This window comes from Choloepus didactylus, chromosome 1 (genome assembly GCF_015220235.1).
Source record: "Choloepus didactylus isolate mChoDid1 chromosome 1, mChoDid1.pri, whole genome shotgun sequence".
In the NCBI taxonomy this organism is placed as follows: Eukaryota; Metazoa; Chordata; class Mammalia; order Pilosa; family Megalonychidae; genus Choloepus; species Choloepus didactylus.
Genome location: NC_051307.1, coordinates 160,633,501 through 160,658,684, shown reverse-complemented (window position 1 = coordinate 160,658,684; position 25,184 = coordinate 160,633,501). Strand labels below are relative to the sequence as shown.

The window sequence follows — 25,184 nt, the reverse complement described above, 5'->3', positions numbered from 1 at the left end:
TTAAGACAGTTGAGGAAAACTTCCAAAACCTTCTAAATGACATAAATATGCAAATCAAAGATGCCCAACAAGCTCCAAATGGAATAAATCCAAATAAGCCTACTTCAAGACATACAGTAATTAGATTGTCAAATGCTGATGAGGAGGAGAAACTTCTGAAAGCAGCAAGAGAGAAGCAACTCACCACATACAAGGGAAACAACATAATACTAAGTACTGACTAATCAGCAGGCACCATGGAAGCAAGAAGGCAGTGGTATTACATATTTAATATTCTGAAAGAGAAAATTTTCCAGCCAAGAATTCAAATTATCCAGCAAAGCTCTCCTTCAAAATTGACAAAGAGTTTAAAATTTTCACAGACAAACAAATGCTGAGAGAATTTGTTAACAAGAGACCTGCCCTGCAAGAAATACTAAAGGGAGATCTACCAGCTGAGAAAATAAGAAAAGAGAGAGAGGTCTGGAAAAGAGCAGAGAACTGAAGAGTTATTAGTAAGGGTAACTTAAAGGAAAAAAAAAAAAAAAGAGAGAAGGAAAAAAAACATCTAATAACTAAAAACCATAGGATAATATGGCTGGTTCAAGAACTCCCTTCAGGAGTGACAGAGTTGGGACAGAGAGGAGGATGCTTAGGAAAGAGGATAATGAGTTAGAATCTGATGGTTAACTGAGTATTGACAGTGAGTAGAGATGTAATAATCTAGACCAGAACTGAACAAGAAGTGTAACAATTATAATTGAATGAAAAAGTTTTAAAAAATTGAATAGGGCTCCTAATGAATGTATAGTGTATACTATGTCTCCTTTTACACCAGTTGTAATTGCCACTGACTGACCAACTGTGGTTCTTCTGTTTCTATTTCAGCTTATTAGGAGTAACTGGGCTATATACATGAGCCCAAGATGGCCTCTGTGCTTTGGCCCTGGTTTGCTGTTTACTTCCTCAAAACTGCCTGGGTCCATTAGAAAAGTCCAAGGGCACCAAATTTTTACAAATCTGATTTTTTTAAAATAGCCTTTTGGAGCTGACCTGTTTTGCATATGCTACAAAACTGTGCCCAATATCTGCTAGCCAGAGATACGACAAAGTTCCGTGGTTACAAGGCCCCAAGCTGCTTCAGCACTTCAGAGTTCTATGGCTCAGAGACTCCCTGTCATTCTGACTTTGTGACAATGCCTAGACATGTAAGCCCCCAATCCTCTTCTTCCCTTGGGAGTTTTCCCTTGCCCTGGTTCTCTTTCTGGTGGCTCCCCCTGACTCTAGAAGGTCTCCTGCTGAGAAAAATTTTTCCTCTCATGCAAACCTGTCGAAGCATCATCCTAATAAATAGCTTGTATGTTACTACCAAAAAAAAAAAAAAGAACTCCCTTCATAGTAATAACTTTGAATGTAAAGGATTAAACATTGCAAATAAAAGATACAGAATGGTAGAATGGATTAAAAAGTATGACCCATCAATACACTGTTTATAAGAGACTCATCTTAGACACTGAGACACAAAAAGACTGAAAGTGAAACGATGGAAAAAGATATACTACACAAGCTGCAACCAAAAGAAAGCTAGGGTAGCTATACTAATATCAGACAAAATAGACTTTAAATGCAAAGCTGTCACAAGAGACAAAGAAGGACACTATATATTAATAAAAGGGATAATTCACCAAGAAGAAATAACAATCATAAATGTTTCTGCACTCAATCAAGGAGCTCCAAAATACATGAAACAAACATTGGCTAAACTGAAGGAAGCAACAGACACATCTACAATAATAGTGAGAAACTTCAATACACCACTCTCTTCTACAGATAGAAAAACTAGACAGAGGACCAATAAAGAAATTGAGAACCTAAACAATATGATACATGAATTAGGTTTAACAGACATATATAGATCATCACATCCCAAAGTACCAGGATATACATTCTTCTCTAGTGCCCATGGAGGATTCTCCAGGATAGATCATATGCTCGGGAACAAAACAAGTCTTAATAAATTTAAAAAGATTGAAATTGTTCAAAGCACATTCTCTGACCACAATGGAATGCAACTAGAAATCAACAACCATGAAAGAATCAGATCTTTCACAGATAGATGGAGGTTAAACAACACACTCCTAAACAACCAGTGGGTCAAAGAAGAAATTGCAAGAGAAATTGGTAAATATCTAGAGACAAATGAAAATGAGAACACAACATATCAAAACCTGTGGGATGCAGCAAAGGCAGTGCAGAGAGGGAAATTTATAGCTCTAAATGCATATATCAAAAAGCAAGAAAGAGCTAAAACTAAAGACCTAACTGAACAACTGAAGAAGCTAGAGAATGATCAGCAAAATAACCCTAAATCAAGTAGACAAAAAGAAATAACAAATATTAAAGCAGAAACAAATGTTCTGGAGAACAAAAAAAAAAATTGAGAGAATAAATAAAATCAAAAGTTCTTTGAGAAGATCAACAAGATTGACAAACCCTTAGCTAGACTGACAAAGTCAAAAACACAGAAGACCCAAATAAACAGAACCAGAAATGAGAAGGGGATAATTACTACAGATCCTGAAGAAATTTTTAAAAATCATAAGAAGATACTATGAACAACTCTATGCCAACAAGCTAAACAATTTAGAGGAAATGGACAATTTCCTGGAAACACATGAACAACCTAGACTGACCCAAGAAGAAATAGAAAACCTCAATAAACCAATAACAAGCAAAGAGATCCAATCAGTCATCAAAAATCTACCTACAAATAAAAGCCCAGAGTCAGATGCCTTCAAAGGGGAATTTTACCAAATTTTCCAAAAAGAATTGACACCATTCCTACTCAAACTCTTTCAAAAAATTGAAGAAAAAGGAACTCTATCTAACTCATTTTATGAAGCTAATATCGCTCTGATACCAAAACCAGATAAAGATAATACAAAAAGGGAAAACTATAGGCCAATCTCCCTAATGAACACAGATGCAAAAAAAAACAAAACAAAATCATTGCAAATCAAATCCAAAAACACACTAAAAGAATTATAATGATGACCAAGTGGAGTTCATTCCTGGCATTCAAGGGTGAGTCAACATAAGAAAATCAATTAATGTAATTCAACACATTAACAAATCAAAAGGGAAAAATCAAATGATCATCTCAATAGATGCTGAAAAAGCATTTGAAAAAATTCAACATCTCTTTTTGATAAAATCACTTCAAAAGGTAGGAATTGAGGGAAACTTCCTCAATATGATAAAGAGCATATATGAAAAACCCACAGCCAGCATAGTACTCAATGGTGAGAAACTGAAAGCCTTCCCCCTAAGATTGGGGATGATACAAGGATGCCCACCATCACCTCTATTATTCAACATTGTGCTAGAAGTTTCTTTGCCAAGAAAGATATAACAGGTATCAAAATTGGAAAGGAAGAAGTAAAAATGTCATTATTTGAAGATGATATGATTTTATACTTGGAAAATCCTGAGAATTTGACCACAAAGCTACTTGAGCTAATAAACAAATTCAGCAGAGTGGCGGGATATAAGATTAATGCACATAAGTCAGCAATGTTTCTTTACACAAGCAATGACCTAACTGAAGAAGCAATCAAAAAAAAAAAAAAAAATTCCATTCACAATAGCAACTTAAAAAATAAAGTACCTAGGAATAAACTTAACCAAGGAAGTAAAAGACCTCTACACAGAAAATTACAAAATTTTACTAAAAGAAACTTTAAAAAGGACCTAAATAGGTGGAAAAGTATTCCATGCTCATGGATAGGAAGACTAAACATTGTTTAGATGTCAATTCTACCCAAACTGATCTACAGATTCAACATAATTCCAATCAAAATTCCAATAACCTACTTTGCAGACTTGGAAAAGCTAGTTATCAAATTTATTTGGAAGGGAAAGGGCCTCAAGTTGCCAAAACCATCCTAAAAAAGAAGAACGAAGTGGGAGTACTTACACTTCCAGACTTTGAAGCCTACTATAAAGCTACAGTGGTCAAAACAGCATGGTATTGACAAAAAGATAGACATATTGATCAATGGAATTTAATTGAGCCTTCAGAAATAGATTCCCAGCTACATGGTTGACTGATTTTTGATAAGGCCCCCAAATCCACTGAACTGGAACAGAACAGTCTCTCCAAAAAATGGGGCTGGGAGAAGTGGATAGCCATAACCAAAAGAATGAAAGAGGACCCCTACCTCACACCCTATACAAAAATTAACTCAAAGTGGATCAAAGACCTCAGTATAAGAGACAGTACCATAAAACTCGTAGAAGATAATGTAGAGAACCATCTTCAAGACCTAGTATTAGGAGGTAGCTTCTTAGACCTTACACCCAAAGCACAAGCAACAAAAGAAAAAACACAGATAAATGGGAACTCCTCAAAATCAAAAGCTTCTGAGTCTCAAAAAACTTTGTCAAAAAGGTGAAGAGGCAGCCAACTCAATGGAAGAAAATATTTGGAAACCATATATCTGATAAGAGATTGATATCCTGCATATATGAAGAAATCCTACAACTCAACAACAGTAGTACAAAAAGCCCAATTATAAAATGGGCAAAAGGTATGAAAAGGTATTTTTTTCTGAAGAGGAAATACAAATGGCTAAAAAATATACATGAAAAAGTGTTCATCTTCACTAGCTATTAGGGAAATACAAATCAAAACCACAACGAGCTACCATCTTACACCAAGAAGAATGGCTGCCATTAAAACAAACAAGAAACAACAAATGCTGGAGAGGATGTGGAGAAACCGGAACTCTTATTCATTGTTGGTAGGACTGTATAATGGTACAGCTGCTGTAGAAAACAGTTTAGTGTTTTCAGAAAACTAGATATTGAATTATCCTATGATCCGGCAATTCCACTTCTCAGTATATACCCAGAAGATTTGAAAGCAGTGACACAGACAGACACTTGTACACTGATGTACATAGCAGCATTGTTCAGAATTGCCAAGAGATGGAAACAATCCAAGTGTCCTTCAACAGACAAGTGGATAAACAAAATGTGATATACACATATCATGGATACTATGCAGCAGTAAGAAGGAACAAATTCCCACAGGGTGATGTGAAAGGGGCCAGATGACACCAGCTCATGCTGAGGGACATGTTACAGGAGAAGAACCCTGAGCTTAGGGAACATGATTTTTTTTATCCCAGGCAGTAGACAAGTCTTCCCTTGCTCCAAAAAGAGACACTATCTTTTTCTTCCAAAGCTATATCAAGCCTATTGTGTTGGTTTGAAACTGTTATGTACCCCATAAAAGACTATGTTCATTTAATCCACTCTTCTGGTGACAGACCTGTTGTGGGTAGGATCTTTTGATTAGGTTGTTTTCATGGATATGTGACCCACCCAGTTGTGGGTGGGGCCTTTTGATTAGATTATCTCCATGGAGATGTGGTCCCGCCCATTCAAGTTGGGTCTTAACTAGTTTACTGGAGTTCTTAAGAGAACTCAGAGAGAGAGAGAGAGAGCTGAGAGCCAACACAGACCCAGACACTTGGAGATGCAGATAGAAAGATGTTTGGAGATGCTAAGCTAAAAGAGAAGCTGAGAGAGACATTTTGCAGAGAAGCTAAAATATGTAATCCAGAGACTGCCCCAAGAGAAGCCAGCAAGGACCACAGGAGCTGAGTCAGAAGCCCAGAGATATTTTGGAGAAAGCCACAGAAACCAGAAGACAAACCCGGAAGAGAAGGTTCAGCAGAGCCAGCCACGTGTCTTCCCATGTGACAAGGAACACCAGATGTAATCAGCCTTTCCTCAGAGAAAGTATCTATGTACTGATGCTTTAATTTGGACATTTTTATGGCCTTAGAACTGTAAATTTGTGAACAAACAAACTCCTATTATAAAAGTCAATCCATTTCTGGTATATTGCATTTCAGCAGCTTTAGCAAACCAAAATACCTATCCTTTGCTAGGAAAGAAAAATTATCTCTATCTTCCAAAGCTGTCTGCTATTCAGACAGGCCTGAAAAGATTATCTGAACTATGGGCAGTGAGGTTCTCACTCACAAGATATGCAAAAATATGAGTCCCATGGAGAATTGTCTCCCAACAGAGTGCTGGATAAAGAAGGATGCATCCAATTTTGATGGGAAAATATAGCAGCATCAACTTTCTGCAACTGACATTGGAGAATGGACTTGCAGCATTCATCCACATGTTGCATATTACATGATTATTTACAAAAAAAAAGCAGATATAAAACTATAAGAGCTAATAAGAGAGTGTGGTAATTACAAAATAAGCTTATAATGCTCAATAGTTTTCCAATATACCAGTAAGAGCAAGAAAACTAATTAGAAAATTTAATGAAAAAAAAAGATTACATTCAAATTGACATTAAAATATATGAACTATCCAGAGACAAAGTTAACAAGAAATACTCAAGACTAATAAAAAAAGGACCATAAATTTTCACCAAAGGACATAAAAATAAGAATTGAATCCTCTGAGGGACATATTTTCCTGGATGTAAGGATTTGCTACAGTAAAGGTGGCAATTCTCACTCAAACTCATCTATTTAAATATATAATTCTAGTCCCAAAGATTGGAGTGCTAGAGTTTGAGGAAAGTAGTGGTGATTATCCAGGGAAAATACTTGCCTTTTTAAAAAAATTTTAACTTTTTATTATGGTAGCATAAATGCAATCAAATTTCCTATTTTAACCACTTTCAAGAGTAAAACTTAGTTGTATTAATTACATTTACAATATTGTACCACTATCACCAACATGCATTATCTCAACTTTTTCATCACAACAAACAGAAACTCTGTACCCATTAAGCAATAACTACCCCCACTCACCAGTCCCTGGTAACCTATTATCTACCATCGGTCTCTATAAAATTTGTTTATTCTAGGTATTTCATATAAGTGAGATCATACAATATTTGTCTTTTTTGTCTGGCTTATGTCATTCAACATGATGTCTTTAAGGTTCAGCCATGTTATAGCATGCATCAGAACTTCATTCCTTTTGATGGCTGAATAATATTCCATTGTTGTATGTACCTGATTTTGTTTATCCATTAATCTGTTGTTGAACATTTGGGTTGCTTCCACCTTTTGACTTTTGTGAATAATGTTGCTGTAAACATTGATGTACAGAAACACTTGCTATAATTGATTGAGCCCCCAGACTGATGGATTGTTCTAGTCATCATTTGTTGGCCATCCTATCTAGTATGCCAGGTTTGCATAGCAAATTCTTAATCTGCTACTTTCTGTGACTTAGGGAAGGTGTTAATACAGTAGATTCCCTCGAGTTCTGCTTCCTCTCTCACTAAGAGCAAATTCTACAGCTGCAGTCCCTGAACTATGGCTAAAAGGCAAAAGCTGAAGCATGAGGACAAAGCCCTCATTTTTAAGGCCTGTTTTATTGGACCCTCCCACTGTAACCAAAGTCCTGCTGTTGAGATCTCTGCAGCAGACCATATGTATAATGAGTAAGGGAGCACTAGAAATGGAATTAATTGTGGTTTCAGTGCCAATGAATCTCTTGCAGAGGTTCAATGGGGACCTTTTAGTGGCTTCTCATTGCCCTATGTTTTGATCTTGTAGTGCAGACTAAAATGTATCAGTAAAGCTGTCCTATTGCCCACTGCACCCCATTCCTCAGCAATTCCAGGATTTTGCTGACCTGAAAATGATCCAGAAAAAAATTGAGGCCTCCAGTCCTCCTCTCCCTGGGAATTTTCTTTTTCTCTAGATTCCTCTAATTCTAGCAAGACAGCCATCCCTAAAAGTAATCCTATACCTGCCCCTATATCCTTTACTTAATAGTTAATACTGATCCAGCACCCAGGGCAAGTTTTAAAAAGCCCTGGAAAGTGGTCACATCAAAAGAAATTGATCCTTTCTCCACACCCTCTACTTACCACAAAGCAGTGGAAAACATCCCATCTTTGATGATAGAAAAACATTTTCCTGCTCCCTTGTTTCCATGGGTAAAACCTCTACTCTCACAGGAGATAATTCAAACTAATCAAGTGGCAGTAGGTTCTAAACACACAAACAAAAAACATTGTAGTGGTCTGGTTGCAACTCTGATCACATTTATGCAGAACAGGCTACATAATTTGTGAGGCCCAAGCAAAATGAAAACATGAGGTCCCTTATTAAAAAATTATTAAGAATTTCAAGACAGCAACAGCAAAGCATTAAATCAAGTGTGGGGTCCTTCTGAACTCAGGGCCCAATGCAACTACACAGGGTCCTATATCCACATAGCCGACCCGGCAATTACATTTTAGCACTGTCCAGTGTTTGCTGCTTAAAGTTGATGACTGTTTTCTGCAGGTTTTACAAGGTTAAGCATCAGCTTCCATCAGTGGCATGGATATAAGCAGGAGGAACGCTAACTATCCCAATTACTCAAAGGTGAGTTTCAGAGCCATGGTGGGGATATTGACTGCAGGGCAGGAATCTGTGGCCAGTCCAATTATTGCTGAAATAATAGGTGAGCAATTGCAGTAATTGCCATTACAGCCCTATGGACCCAGACCTGCTCCAGATTTGCAACTTCAGGGACTGATCAGCACTGCCAGAAAGGTAGGACTTACAAGGCATAATCAGACCATCCCATAGGACTTCCGCTGAGGGCTCCCTGTTTAGAGGGGATTCCTGCTTCAGAGAAGAGTGTCCCAAACTAACAGCTAATGGGTCCCATACAGCTTACAGACAGTTGGGTTTGGCTTGCAATATTTTACAAACTGTAACATTTCACCTTAAAATCTGGATTTCTGTCATCTCTTATATAATCAGAAGTGCTCGAATGCCTGGTCCCACATCTCTACATGGCAAAGTCAGCCCAAGCTGAGGAGCCACTGCCCTTAGGTGTGGCATTTGCTCTCTAGGACCCGACAGTCCCCAGCCTTCCCTACTGTTCTACACCATCCTGATTAACATATGCATGCTATCTGCCTGGACCTGACCTTGACCCTTTGTCTTCATGGAATCCTCCAGCTCTGAGAAGCCACTGAGGGACCAACACTAGACTGAGGACAATTGTAGTACAATTCATTATAATTTCTATAGTCAACTATTAGACTGGACATAGACATAGATATAAAGTACTATGCAAGATGATGATGATGATGATGATGGTGGTGGTAGTGGTTATCATTGTTAAGCAATTCCCAGGCATCATTTAAAGCTAGTAATATATATTATCACATTTAATCCTGATAAGTTGTGTGGAGCTCTGACACAGACACCATCTGATTTAGATGTCACCTGCTTTCACCCAACTTCAGCCACCAGATGAGACACACACTCACATCCCACTACACCACTGCTCACAAAGCCTGCTATACCAGCAGGACACTGAAATGTGTTGCCTTAGCAGCCAGGCAGTTCAGCTTCTGCCCATTCCCCATTTGTCTGGACTGCAAAGCCCCAGCAAACCAGAAGCCCAGGCCCACTCACTTTGGGAACTCTTCATGATGGAATCTCAAAGTGCTATATCCACCAATTGGGGGTCTAACTCCCCCAACCCAGCCTATCTCAGGGAATTGTCCACAATGGGGAAGGAACATTGCCAAGGCTAGATGAGCGGACCATGAGAAGGATCTCTGCAAGGAGCACCCAGAAGCCAAAGCTAACTGGCATTCTCACCTAACAACTTCCCAACCTCCATATCATTTGAGAACTTTCCTTCTCCTCCCTCTGTGCTATCCTCTTCTCCATTTGCTCCAGAGCCTCAATTGTTGCTCAAATACTAGACCACCTAGTTGCATCCTGAGGTGCTACTGTTCTGCTAGGCTGCTTCATGTGAGTTCCTTCCTATAATTCCTCAGGATACCCTCAACCTAAAGGGAACCACCAGTCATCTAACCTGGTAATGGGGAGACTTGCTCCATCTCTATTTGGGGGTACTAACTCAAGCAAGCTTGAGACCCTCACACTGAGGCAGTGCTAGGAATGCTTCTGTAACGTTCTTGCTCAAATAGTTTTATTATTTGAAGCTTTAGGACTAGGCAGACATGCTGTGTTCCTGGACAAAACAAGATTATGGTCCTCGTAAGCTACCAAGGCCCCATAATGGGAAAGAATGTCTTTTTCAGGTGAGGGCCTCCCCAGTGTGGCTGCACCAAAGTGAGGACCCAAAGCTCAAAATCTGTTCAACATCTAACAGGTCAGGATCTTTATCAGTTCTATTAGAGATGGTAAGACAACAAACATTGAATCATGGGAGCTGAGCTCACCAGACAGTGATTGAGAGATCAATATCCTATATCAGCTCCCAGCAGGAGGGTCATCACTGAGAGAACCCACATTGGCCATTAGCACTCAGGAGGCCAAATTGCAAGTTCTCTGCTGGGTGAGCAGAGAACGGGAGCCAAGGCAGCTGGATGTTCTTTAAGAGAATTACTTTCCAGCTCTAGTTGCTTGATAACTGCCTTTCTCTACTGGCAGGATATTTCAGTCTGAAAACCAATATAGGTCATCTGAAGTCAGATCATGCTCTCTTTGGCAATTTTAGAGGAAATCTTTCACATTCTTAGTCTTCTATGTTCTTTTCTCAAAAACCACTGCCATTAGTGATCTCATGCTACAATTTCCCAGATTACAGCTTGTTCTACATTGGCTACGTTTGCAATGGCTGCATTCTGGAACATGAGCAAGAAAAGCCATCTCTCAATCACAATGACTTACGACTTGCTGTTCCAAGCCATTGTGTTTCCACTCTTGTGGCTTCAATTTCCCAGAATCACATTTCTTACCTTGTACCCTGGGGAAAACAGCTGGAAGGTAATAGGAAGAGACCTGGAACCAGAATCAGATGACTTGGTCAATTTCCTTGAAAAGGGTTCCGTTTCCAAAGCTGTAAAATAGAAATAGAAATACCCTGACTCTCTATAATTATCAAATGAAAAAGCTCTTTGTAAAACTAAGGTGCTAAAAAACTTTATGGGTTATGGGTTGTCTGGGGAGGCCCAGTGGATTCCAGCTCAAGCACAGAGATTCTGGAGCCCTTGCTTTTTCCACTGCCTTCTTCTGCTTCTCTTAAACCCAGCCAGCAGCAAAGCATACCCTCCACTACCAGCTCAAACTATACTGTGGCAGCCAAAGGGACCTGAGAGAGGCAAAGATGGGGGTTCAGGGCCAAGAAATCAAAATTACTAGTCTAGGACTAGCAAGATGTCCAGTCATGATCTGTTTGGAGGAATGCATCTCAGCCAGCACCTCAAGGCACAAACAGAAAGTAGTAACAGCATCAGTCAAACCTTGGCCCCACTGCTTATTAGTTGTGAGACCTTGAAACAGTCACTTAACTTCTCTCAGTCTCCTAGTGAAGTAGAGATGAAACAATTACTTACTGGGCTTTCTTGAGGATTGGATAAATTATGATATGTGAAGCTGTAGGCTAGAGCCTGATCTACAGCAAATATTCAACAGAACTTGGCTTCCTTCCTTGTAAGACAACACTCACAGGGCAGCTAAAAATGATACCCCTCCCTGTTTAAGTCAGAACTAGAGTCACTATCCCAGGCTTCTTTAGCAGGCTCCAATATTTATTGCTTACAGTAATCAGGAACACTCTAAAATTGCATGCAAACTGTTGTAAAGGAGTGGGTGTGCTCATTTTTCTGAGAAGAGAGACCACAGATTTTAAGTGTCCTTGACCGATCAAAATGCCAAGAGTCTCTGCTATGGAGAATGTACCCTTCCAGAAAGCAAAGGTGCCTCCAACCAGAGAAAGAGTGGACTTTTCTCTCCAGACTTGAGGCTGTGCCATGGACCAGCCCAACCAGCAGACTGTTTTATATCTGGTTTGTAAATCTATTCTTATAAGAGTTTGGGTTTATTCCTTGTTGGTTTGGTTTGGTTTGGTTAGGTTTAGTTAGCTTTCTTTTGCTTTTTGCTTTGCTTTGCTTTGCTTTGGTTGTTACTTTCCAACCTCATGTGATGATGCATGGGCTGTAAGGACAGAAAGTTATTCATCCAGCAGAGAGCAGACACCCCATGCACACACGCACACATGCACACACACATACATAGACTCCCTCTGAGAATACCACACACTCTCAATTAGAGCAATGGGATTTGGACAAGCAGGAAACTGAGCTTGGGGGTTATATAACTTGCCTCCGAAAACCTCTAGTCCTGATTACCATTTGTCTAGAGAATGTCACCTGCATGGCAAGCATTTTCCCTATAATATCTCTAATCCTTACAACGATCCTTTAAGATAGGTGTGATTTCCCCCACCAGCAAAGGAGTTGAGACTCAGAGAGTTAATAAGTTGCCAAAGAGGATTTAAATTCTACCACTTCTGATTAAACCTGAGGGAAATTTTATTAAAAACCAACAAACACGGGAGGCGGGGCAAGATGGAAGACTGGTGAGCTGTATGTTTTAGTTACTCCTCCAGGAAAGTAGGTAGAAAGCCAGGAACTGAGTGGACTGGACACCACAGAGCAATCTGTCTTTGGGCATACTTCATACAACACTCATGAAAATGTCGAACTGCTGAGATCAGCAAAATCTGTAAGTTTTTGCGGCCAGGGGACACGCGCCCCTCCCTGCCAGGCTCAGTCCTGTGGGAGGAGGGGCTGTCAGCTCCGGGAAGGAGAAGGGAGAACTGCAGTGGCTGCTCTTATCGGAAACTCATTCTACTGATCCAGACTCCAACCATAGATAGACAGAGACCAGACACCAGAGAATCTGTGAGCAGCCAGCTCAGCAGAGAGGAGACAGGCATAGAAAAAAAAAAACAACACGAAAAACTCCAAAAAAAAGCAGAGGATTTTTAGAGTTCTGGTGAACACAGAAAGGGGAAGGGCGGAGCTCAGGCCCTAAGGCGCATATGCAAATCCCGAAGAAAAGCCGATCTCTCTGCCCTGTGGACCTTTCCTTAATGGCCCTGGTTGCTTTGTCTCTTAGCATTTCAATAACCCATTAGATCTCTGAGGAGGACCCTTTTTTTTTTTTTTTTTTTTAATCCTTTTTTCTTTTTCTAAAACAATTACTCTAAGAAGCCCAATGCAGAAAGCTTCAAAGACTTTCAATTTGGGCATGTCAAGTCAAGAGCAGAACTAAGAGAGCTCTGAGACAAAAGGCAATAATTCAGTGGCTGAGAAAATTCACTAAACACCACAACTTCCCAAGAAAACGGGGGTGTCCGCTCACAGCCACCATCCTGGTGGACAGGAAACACTTCTGCCCATCGCCAGCCCCATAGCCCAGAGCTGCCCCAGACAACCTAGTGTGACGGAAAGGCTTCAAATAACAGGTACACACCACAAAACTGGGCGTGGACATTAGCCTTCCCTGCAACCCCAGCTGATTGTCCCAGAGTTGGGAAGGTGGAGCAGTGTGAATTAACAAAGCCCCATTCAGCCATCATTTGAGCAGACTGGGAGCCTCCCTACACAGCCCAGCAGCCAAGAACTGCCCTGAGGGGACGGCACTCACCTGTGACATAGCACAGTCATCCCTCAACAGAGGACCCGGGGTGCACAGCCTGGAAGAGGGGCCCACTTGCAAGTCTCAGGAGCCATACGCCAATACCAAGGACTTGTGGGTCAGTGGCAGAGACAAACTGTGGCAGGACTGAACTGAAGGATTAGACTAGTGCACCAGCTTTAAAACTCTAGGATCACCAGGGAGATTTGATTGTTAGGGCCAACCCCCTCCCCGACTGCCCAGAAACACGCCCCACATACAGGGCAGGCAACACCAACTACACACGCAAGCTTGGTACACCAATTGGGCCCCATAAGACTCACTCCCCCACTCGCCAAAAAGGCTAAGCAGGGGAGAACTGGCTCGTGGAGAACAGGTGGCTCGTGGACGCCACCTGCTGGTTAGTTAGAGAAAGTGTACTCCACGAAGCTGTAGATCTGATAAATTAGAGATAAGGACTTCAATTGGTCTACAAACCCTAAAAGAACCCTATCAAGTTCAGCAAATGCCACGAGGCCAAAAACAACAGAAAATTATAAAGCATATGAAAAAACCAGACGATATGGATAACCCAAGCCCAAGCACCCAAATCAAAAGACCAGAAGAGACACAGCACATAGAGCAGCTACTCAAAGAACTAAAGATGAACAATGAGACCACAGTACGGGAGACAAAGGAAATCAAGAAGACCCTAGAAGAGCATAAAGAAGACATTGCAAGACTAAATAAAAAAATGGATGATCTTATGGAAATTAAAGAAACTGTTGACCAAATTAAAAAGATTCTGGACACTCATAGTACAAGACTAGAGGAAGTTGAACAACGAATCAGTGACCTCGAAGATGACAGAATGGAAAATGAAAGCATAAAAGAAAGAATGGGGAAAAAATTGAAAAAATCGAAATGGACCTCAGGGATATGACAGATAATATGAAACGTCCAAATATAAGACTCATTGGTGTCCCAGAAGGGGAAGAAAAGGGTAAAGGTCTAGGAAGAGTATTCAAAGAAATTGTTGGGGAAAACTTCCCAAATCTTCTAAACAACATAAATACACAAATCATAAATGCTCAGCGAACTCCAAATAGAATAAATCCAAATAAACCCACTCCGAGACATATACTGATCACACTGTCAAACACAGAAGAGAAGGAGCAAGTTCTGAAAGCAGCAAGAGAAAAGCAATTCACCACATACAAAGGAAACAGCATAAGACTAAGTAGTGACTACTCAGCAGCCACCATGGAGGCGAGAAGGCAGTGGCACGATATATTTAAAATTCTGAGTGAGAAAAATTTCCAGCCAAGAATACTTTATCCAGCAAAGCTCTCCTTCAAATTTGAGGGAGAGCTTAAATTTTTCACAGACAAACAAATGCTGAGAGAATTTGCTAACAAGAGACCTGCCCTACTGGAGATACTCAAGGGAGCCCTACAGACAGAGAAACAAAGACAGGACAGAGAGACTTGGAGAAAGGTTCAGTACTAAAGAGATTCGGTATGGGTACAATAAAGGATATTAATAGAGAGAGGGGAAAAATATGGCAAACATAAACCAAAGGATAGGATGGCTGATTCAAGAAATGCCTTCACGGTTATAACGTTGAATGTAAATGGATTAAACTCCCCAATTAAAAGATATAGATTCGCAGAATGGATCAAAAAAAATGAACCATCAATATGTTGCATACAAGAGACTCATCTTAGACATAGGGACACAAAGAAACTGAAAGTGAAAGGATGGAAAAAATATTTCATGCAAGCTACAGCCAAAAGAAAGCAGGTGTAGCAATATTAATCTCAGATAAAATAGACTTCAAATGCAGGGATGTTTTGAGAGACAAAGAAGGCCACTACATACTAATAAAAGGGGCAATTCAGCAAGAAGAAATAACAATCGTAAATGTCTATGCACCCAATCAAGGTGCCACAAAATACATGAGAGAAACACTGGCAAAACTAAAGGAAGCAATTGATGTTTCCACAATAATTGTGGGAGACTTCAACACAGCACTCTCTCCTATAGATAGATCAACCAGACAGAAGACCAATAAGGAAATTGAAAACCTAAACAATCTGATAAATGAATTAGATTTAACAGACATATACAGGACATTACATCCCAAATCACCAGGATACACATACTTTTCTAGTGCTCACGGAACTTTCTCCAGAATAGATCATATGCTGGGACATAAAACAAGCCTCAATAAATTTAAAAAGATTGAAATTATTCAAAGCACATTCTCTGACCACAATGGAATACAATTAGAAGTCAATAACCATCAGAGACTTAGAAAATTCACAAATACCTGGAGGTTAAACAACACACTCCTAAACAATCAGTGGGTTAAAGAAGAAATAGCAAGAGAAATTGCTAAATATATAGAGACGAACGAAAATGAGAACACAACATACCAAAACCTATGGGATGCAGCAAAAGCAGTGCTAAGGGGGAAATTTATAGCACTAAACGCATATATTAAAAAGGAAGAAAGAGCCAAAATCAAAGAACTAATGGATCAACTGAAGAAGCTAGAAAATGAACAGCAAACCAATCCTAAACCAAGTACAAGAAAAGAAATAACAAGGATTAAAGCAGAAATAAATGACATAGAGAACAAAAAAACAATACAGAGGATAAATATCACCAAAAGTTGGTTCTTTGAGAAGATCAACAAGATTGACAAGCCCCTAGCTAGACTGACAAAATCAAAAAGAGAGAAGACCCATATAAACAAAATAATGAATGAAAAAGGTGACATAATTGCAGATCCTGAAGAAATTAAAAAAATTATAAGAGGATATTATGAACAACTGTATGGCAATAAACTGGACAATGTAGAAGAAATGGACAATTTCCTGGAAACATATGAACAACCTAGACTGACCAGAGAAGAAATAGAAGAACTCAACCAACCCATCACAAGCAAAGAGATCCAATCAGTCATCAAAAATCTTCCCACAAATAAATGCCCAGGGCCAGATGGCTTCACAGGGGAATTCTACCAAACTTTCCAGAAAGAACTGACACCAATCTTACTCAAACTCTTTCAAAACATTGAAGAAAATGGAACACTACCTAACTCATTTTATGAAGCTAACATCAATCTAATACCAAAACCAGGCAAAGATGCTACAAAAAAGGAAAACTACCGGCCAATCTCCCTAATGAATATAGATGCAAAAATCCTCAACAAAATACTTGCATTTCGAATCCAAAGACACATTAAAAAAATCATACACCATGACCAAGTGGGGTTCATTCCAGGCATGCAAGGATGGTTCAACATAAGAAAAACAATCAATGTATTACAACACATTAAAAACTCGAAAGGGAAAAATCAATTGATCATCTCAATAGATGCTGAAAAAGCATTTGACAAAATCCAACATCCCTTTTTGATAAAAACACTTCAAAAGGTAGGAATTGAAGGAAACTTCCTCAACATGATAAAGAGCATATATGAAAAACCCACAGCCAGCATAGTACTCAATGGTGAGAGACTGAAAGCCTTCCCTCTAAGATCAGGAACAAGACAAGGATGCCCGCTGTCACCACTGTTATTCAACATTGTGCTGGAAGTGCTAGCCAGGGCAATTCAGCAAGACAAAGAAATAAAAGGCATCCAAATTGGAAAAGAAGAAGTAAAACTGTCATTGTTTGCAGATGATATGATCTTATATCTAGAAAACCCTGAGAAATCGACGATACAGCTACTAGAGCTAATAAACAAATTTAGCAAAGTAGCGGGATACAAGGTTAATGCACATAAGTCAGTAATGTTTCCATATGCTAGAAATGAACAAACTGAAGAACACTCAAGAAAAAGATACCATTTTCAATAGCAACTAAAAAAATCAAGTACCTAGGAATCAACTTAACCAAAGATGTAAAAGACCTATACAAAGAAAACTACATAACTCTACTAAAAGAAATAGAAGGGGACCTTAAAAGATGGAAAAATATTCCATGTTCATGGATAGGAAGACTAAATGTCATTAACATGTCAATTCTACCCAAACTCATCTACAGATTCAATGCAATCCCAATCAAAATTCCAACAACCTACTTTGCAGACTTGGAAAAGCTAGTTATCAAATTTATTTGGAAAGGGAAGATGCCTCGAATTGCTAAAGACACTCTGAAAAAGAAAAACGAAGTGGGAGGACTTACACTCCCTGACTTTGAAGCTTATTATAAAGCCACAGTTGCCAAAACAGCATGGTACTGGCACAAAGATAGACATACAGATCAATGGAATCGAATTGAGAATTCAGAGATAGACCCTCAGATCTATGGCCGACTGATCTTTGATAAGGCCCCCAAAGTCACTGAACTGAGCCATAATGGTCTTTTCAACAAATGGGGCTGGGAGAGTTGGATATCCATATCCAAAAGAATGAAAGAGGACCCCTACCTCACCCCCTACACAAAAATTAACTCAAAATGGACCAAAGATCTCAATATAAAAGAAAGTACCATAAAACTCCTAGAAGATAATGTAGGAAAACATCTTCAAGACCTTGTATTAGGCGGCCACTTCCTAGACTTTACACCCAAAGCACAAGCAACAAAAGAAAAAATAGATAAATGGGAACTCCTCAAGCTTAGAAGTTTCTGCACCTCAAAGGAATTTCTCAAAAAGGTAAAGAGGCAGCCAACTCAATGGGAAAAAATTTTTGGAAACCATGTATCTGACAAAAGACTGATATCTTGCATATACAAAGAAATCCTACAACTCAATGACAATAGTACAGTCGGCCCAATTATAAAATGGGCAAAAGATATGAAAAGACAGTTCTCTGAAGAGGAAATACAAATGGCCAAGAAACACATGAAAAAATGTTCAGCTTCACTAACTATTAGAGAGATGCAAATTAAAACCACAATGAGATACCATCTAACACCGGTTAGAATGGCTGCCATTAAACAAACAGGAAACTACAAATGCTGGAGGGGATGTGGAGAAATTGGAACTCTTATTCACTGTTGGTGGGACTGTATAATGGTTCAGCCACTCTGGAAGTCAGTCTGGCAGTTCCTTAGAAAACTAGATATAGAGCTACCATTCGATCTGGCGATTGCACTTCTCGGTATATACCCGGAAGATCGGAAAGCAGTGACACGAACAGATATCTGCACGCCAATGTTCATAGCAGCATTATTCACAATTGCCAAGAGATGGAAACAACCCAAATGTCCTTCAACAGATGAGTGGATAAATAAAATGTGGTATATACACACGATGGAATACTACGCGTCAGTAAGAAGGAACGATCTCGTGAAACATATGACAACATGGATGAACCTTGAAGACATAATGCTGAGTGAAATAAGCCAGGCACAAAAAGAGAAATATTATATGCTACCACTAATGTGAACTTTCAAAAATGTAAAACAAATGGTTTATAATGTAGAATGTAGGGGAACTAGCAGTGGAGAGTAATTAAGGAAGGGGGAACAATAATCCAAGAAGAACAGATAAGCTTTTTAATGTTCTGGGGATGCCCAGAAATGACTATGGTCTGTTAATTTCTGATGGATATAGTAAGAACAAGTTCACAGAAAGGTTGCTATATTATGTAACTTCCTTGGGGTAAAGTAGGAACATGTTGGAAGTTAAGCAGTTATCTTAGGTTAGTTGTCTTTTTCTTACTCCCTTGTTATGGTCTCTTTGAAATGTTCTTTTATTGTATGTTTGTTTTCTTTTTAACTTTTTTTTTCATACAGTTGATTTAAAAAAGAAGGGAAAGTTAAAAAAAAAAAAGAAAGAAAGAAAAACAAGGAAAAAAAAATGATGTAGTGCCCCCTTGAGGAGCCTGTGGAGAATGCAGGGGTATTCGCCTACCCTACCTCCATGGTTGCTAACATGACCACAGACATAGGGGACTGGTGGTTTGATGGGTTGAGCCCTCTACCATAAGTTTTACCCTTGGGAAGACGGTTGCTGCAAAGGAGAGGCTAGGCCTCCCTATATTTGTGCCTAAGAGTCTCCTCCTGAATGCCTCTTTGTTGCTCAGATGTGGCCCTCTCTCTCTGGCTAAGCCAACTTGAAAGGTGAAATCACTGCCCTCCCCCCTACGTGGGATCAGACACCCAGGGGAGTGAATCTCCCTGGCAACGTGGAATATGACTCCCAGGGAGGAATGTAGACCCGGCATCATGGGACGGAGAACATCTTCTTGACCAAAAGGGGGATGTGAAAGGAAATAAAATAAGCTTCAGTGGCAGAGAGATTCCAAAACGAGCTGAGAGGTCACTCTGGTGGGCACTCTTACGCACACTTTAGACAACCCTTTTTAGGTTCTAAAGAATTGGGGTAGCTGGTGGTGGATACCTGAAACTATCAAACTACAACCCAGAACCCATGAATCTCGAAGACAGATGTATAAAAATGTAGCTTATGAGGAGTGACAATGGGATTGGGAAAGCCATAAGGACCACACTCCACTTTGTCTAGTTTATGGATGGATGAGTAGAAAAATAGGGGAAGGAAACAAACAGACAAAGGTACCCAGTGTTCTTTTTTACTTCAATTGCTCTTTTTCACTCTAATTATTATTCTTGTTATTTTTGTGTGTGTGCTAATGAAGGTGTCAGGGATTGATTTAGGTGATGAATGTACAACTATGTAATGGTACTGTAAACAATCGAAAGTACGATTTGTTTTGTATGACTGCGTGGTATGTGACTATATCTCAATAAAATGATTAAAAAAAAAAAGTAAAAAAAAAAAAAAAAACCAACAAACACAAACAGTGTAGGGTAAGACATTTAAGGATGAAACAGAAAGCAAAAAAAAAAGCATGTGAAAGGGGGAAAAAAATAGGAGACTGGCATTGTGACCCATCTTAAAACAAAGAGGAAAATCCTTCCAGTTATTGCTAGGTAACAAACCAACACAAACAATGACCATTTTATTATGCTCACAGCTTCCGTGGATCAGGAATTTGGAAAGGACACAGCAGAGAAGGCTTGTCTCAGTTCCATCATATCTGGGACCTCTGCTGGGGAGACTTGAAGGCTAGAGGTGACTCTCTGGCTGGGGTCTGGAGCCACCTTCCGGCATTTCCACCCACACATCTGGTGGTCGGTGCTGGCTGTCCTCTGGAATCTCAGCGGGGGCTGTCAACCAAAGCACGTACACATGGCCTCTCCATGTGATCCGGGCTTCAGCACAGCATGGCAGTCTCAGGGTGGTAGGACATTTTACATGGCAACTCAGGGCTTCAAAAACAAGTCTTCCAATGGACAAGCCGGCAACTGCAACATCTCCTTTGACATAGCCTCAGAAAGCACACAAGGTCATTTCTGGTACATTCTGTTGGTTATAAGCAAATCACAAGCCCACTTAGATTCAAGGGGTGAGGACATAGATCTCATCCCTCAATGAAAGGAGTGTCCAAGAATTTGAAGCCATTTAAATAAAAACACACACAGAGCTTTCTATTCATTTTCTATGGTATGAAATAAGAGAACTAGAAAAGAGAAGTGACCTGGATGGGATGCACTGCTTCAAGCTTACTGAAGTCCTGTGCAGTGGTTGAGGCAAGGCAAGGGGGGTGGGTGACTAATATATAGCAGGAGGCCCACAAACTTGCATAAGTTACACTTTGGAAAAAAAAAAAGTGTTGATTTAGAAAAGCAGAATCCAATAAATTCTCCATAAGTGGGGCTCCAGTACTTCCAAGTCAAGGATATCTGATCCAGACTGGGCTGAAATTTCCTCATGTGCTATCATCTATAAGGAAAGGCTTTCTCAGCAATTTGATCATGTAAACAAGATGCAGGGTCAGGAAGGGGTTGTCTATAACCTATTTAGGAAAAACTGTTCTTAAGAACTTTCGCACTTTAATCACTTTAATTGTTTGCATGCCAATTAATTGACACTGCTAATTATAAATGAGTTATCTGTTCATTAAAGCAGGCTTAGACGAATGCCAGCTTAAAAGCCCTTAGCAGTTAGTGTGGATTGCTGTGTTATCTGAACGTAAAAACTGCATTCCTTTAAAAATGTCTGTACTATAAGCAAAAAAAAAAGTCTATAATTTATTTTTCACTAATTCTGATTCATTCCATTAGGCTGCTATATTAAGATTTCAGTAAATAAAACTTGAACTACAAGTAACAAGAAAGTCAAATCAAATGAAATAGCTGATTTTCTAACAGCTTTGAATAAAGGGTCAAAGACTCTCTTGGAATACCTTCCAGGCTGGAATAATTTTCTCTTTCCTAGATGCAGGATCTCTGTGAAACTACACAGAAATGCCACCTTGTGGTCCAGGAACAAATGCCCTAGAAGGGACAGGGCTCACAAAAATGGAGTTTCTTTAGACTTAACAATTTTCATCCACAGCTACCATAATGAAAGGCTGCACAGCAAATCTAGTAAGTTGTTCCAGTTTGCTAATGCCGCCATTATGCAAAATACCAGAAACGGATTGGCTTTTATAAAGGGGGTTTATTTGGTTACAAAGTTACAGTCTTAAGGCCATAAAGTGTTCAAGCTAAGGCATCAACCATAAGGTACCTCCACAGAAGAATGACCAATGGCGTCTGGAGAATATGTTATCTCAAAAGGCATGTGGCTGGTGTCCGCTTGATCCCAGGTTGCATTTCAAAATGGCATTCTCCAAAATGTTGCTCTTGGGGCATTTTGACCTCTCTTAGCTGCAGCTCCTCTTCAAAATATCACTCTCAGTTGCTCTTAGGGCATTTGTCCTCTCTTAGCTTCTCTGGAGCAAAAGTCTGCTTTCAACAGCTGCCTTCAAACTGTCTCTCATCTGCAGCAAGCATCTAGGCCTGTGTGGCTCTTTTTAAAGTACTCCAGTGATCCAATAGAGACCCATCCTGAATGGGTGAGGCAACACCTCCATAGAAATAATCCAATGAAATGTCTCACCCACAGCTGATTTAGTCACATCTCCATGGAAACACTGAACCAATAGGTTCCAACCTAATCAACACTAATACATCTGCCCCTACAAGATTGCATCAAAGAATATGACTTTTTCTGGGGGACATAATATATACAAACTGGCACACAAGTGTTGAAACTCAAACCTCCTGGCACTAATTAGTTCATAATTTGTCATTAGAATTCAGTCTGTTTTCTCCAACCAAGGGAGAAAACCTGATTTCATGTCTTTGTGTCTTTCAGACACTGTCAGGAATGAGGCTGGGGAGTTGGGCTTTCCTCAGAACACAGCATGGGTAGGTTTGGAAAAACCCAGATTAATTCTAACATGTAACTGTGTCTTAATAAATGTATGCCAAATGAATGAATTAATGGCTAATCTCTTCATGTGGAGCTTTCTGAGAAAGTTGAAAAGTAAGAGGGATGTGTAGAATATAAAATAGCCCCTGCAATCTGAGGGCAAATGCTAGATTAAGTCCCACACAAAGGCTTTGAGGCAGATGCATGGCTGGAATGTTCAGGAAATAGCAAGGAAGCCAGTGGGGATGGAATAGAATAAAAAGAGGGGAGGGTAATGAGAGATAAGTTCAGACAGGTAACAGAGTTAAACCACAGAGAGCATCCTAGGTCAGCATAAAGTCTTTGGCTTTCACTGCAAGTGAGTTGGGAGGGTTTTGAGCAAAGGAGGGACATTATCTCTAGCATGAAGCAGAGACCTTTAAGGAAGTCAATGCAGCAATTCAGGTTCTGATGGTAACTTGGACCAAGGTAGTAGCAGTGGAAGTGGTGAGAACTGATCAGATTCTGAACATATTTTTCAGATACAGCCTTTAGGGTTTGCTGATGAATGGAATATGGGGTATAAGAGAAAAAGGGAATTCAAGAATGACTGCAACATTTTGGCTTGAGGAACATGGAGGATGGAATTGCCATTAACTGAGATGGAGAAGACTGCAGGGGAAACATTTTTGGAAGGTGAGAAAAATGTCAAGAGTTCAGATTTCAACCGTTAACTATGGGATGCATATAAAACATTCAAGTGGAAATGTTGAACAGACAGTTGGATATAGCAAAAAGGAGTTTAAGGAGAGACAGGGCTGGAGTTTGTGACGTAGTCCAATAGATGATACCACCGCTCAGTACTGGGAAATGAGGGGAGAATTGCAGAGATGAGATTGCACAAAAATTTGCTCAGAAAGGTCTATGTGAATGAAAACTCATTTTTCATTCATTTACTTCCCTGATATGGATGAGATTGTGACCCAAGGAGAAGACATTGAAAGCCAGGAGATGAGTTAAGAAGCTTATTGCATAAATTAAGAAGACAAGGGAGAGATGGTAAGGGCCCAAAATAAGGCAATGGGAATAAAAAGGAAGGAAAGATTTAGAAAGAAATTCATCAGGTAGAAAAAAACAGGACCTAATGACCACTTCATTGTGAGAGATTAGGTAAAGGGAAGAATAAGACTGATTTCCAGGTTCTCTGTGGATGGTGGTGCCAGGAATGGAGATTAAGAGTACAAGGCAAGGGACTGTTTTGTCAAAAGAGCAAATGAGACATTTTGAGTTTGAGGTGCTAGTGTGACACCTCAGCGAGATGATCATAAGCTGTTGGAAGTACAAGTACGAAGCTCCTGGAGTTAAGTGAGCCCCAGGAATTAAGTGAAAACTGGAGCTATATACCTGTGAGTACAAAGTAGCTCAAGTCATGAGAGTCGGTGAAAATGCCAAGGAAGACAGATGGGTATAAAGGAGCTTAATAGTGAACCCTGGGAAACACAGGCATTTAACAGATAATGGAAAGAGAAAATGATTGGGGGGGAGACCCCAAAAGCACGATGAATCAGGAAAGCTAAGCTTAGGATGCAAGTTTCAAATAGGAGAGGGTGGTCAACAATGCAATGCTGCTGGGAGCTCAGTAAATAGAAAGAAGACTAAAAAGATGCCAGTTGGTTTGTCAGTTAAATGGTTGTGAATGACCTTTCCTAGAGTGGGCTCAGTGTACTTGAGGGACTAGAGGGTTGAGGAGAGACTAGTAAGTCAGTGAGTGAAGGTCTTCACTTTGTTAGCTCCCACTCCTTGTATAGATGTCAACTCAAGAATTACTTACATTAAGCAACCTTCCCATGAAATGCACAAATACACATATGCTACATAACACACACACACACACACATACACACTTCCAAATCCCCTCTAAATTCCTCATTTCATCCCAGTACTCTAAATGATTGTTTCATTGTATGCTGTCATGTAACCAAGTTCCTTTCCTTTGTCATCTTATCTCAAACTATAATTACATAATCCCTCATGTTATTATTTTACAAATGGCTATCTCCTCACCATGCTATAAGATCCAGAAGAGCAGGAATCATGTCATTTTGGTTGACTACTGATCCCCAGAACTCAGAATAGTAAGTGTTCGATATATATTTGTCCAGTGAATGAATGAGTGAGAGAATGAATGAGGACTACTCTTTCACAAGTATGACATCGACAGAAAAGGAAAAAAAGTAAATAAAAGACATTCCGGTAGACTGAGACAAAAGCAAAACCTTGGGGGAAATGTTTTGAGATGTGTTTGTAAACTAAGGGTAAACTTTTGAAGAAAGAAGAGAGAATAAAAATATCAGAGAAGACAAAGGAAACAAGTGGTGATGTTGGCTCCTAGAAGCGGGGTCTGGGGCACCTGGAGTGATTAATAGCCTTTGAAAGAACAGCCTTGTTCTGGTTCTCTAGTGCTGTATAGCAAATTACCCCCAAAATTGAGTGACCAGAAACGACCTTCTTATTTTGCTCTTATTTGGTTTCGTGAGTGCGGAATACAG

General features: G+C 39.7%; 1 long non-coding RNA gene across 1 annotated transcript in view; it reads right to left on the bottom strand.

Moving 5' to 3' along the window:
* Positions 1-25,184, bottom strand: part of LOC119540424 — a 128,671-nt gene that overhangs the window by 19,831 nt on the left and 83,656 nt on the right. The window contains exon 3 of the long non-coding RNA XR_005218093.1: positions 10,751-10,851. This is a non-coding gene — a long non-coding RNA (uncharacterized LOC119540424). The remainder of the gene's footprint in view (positions 1-10,750; positions 10,852-25,184) is intronic.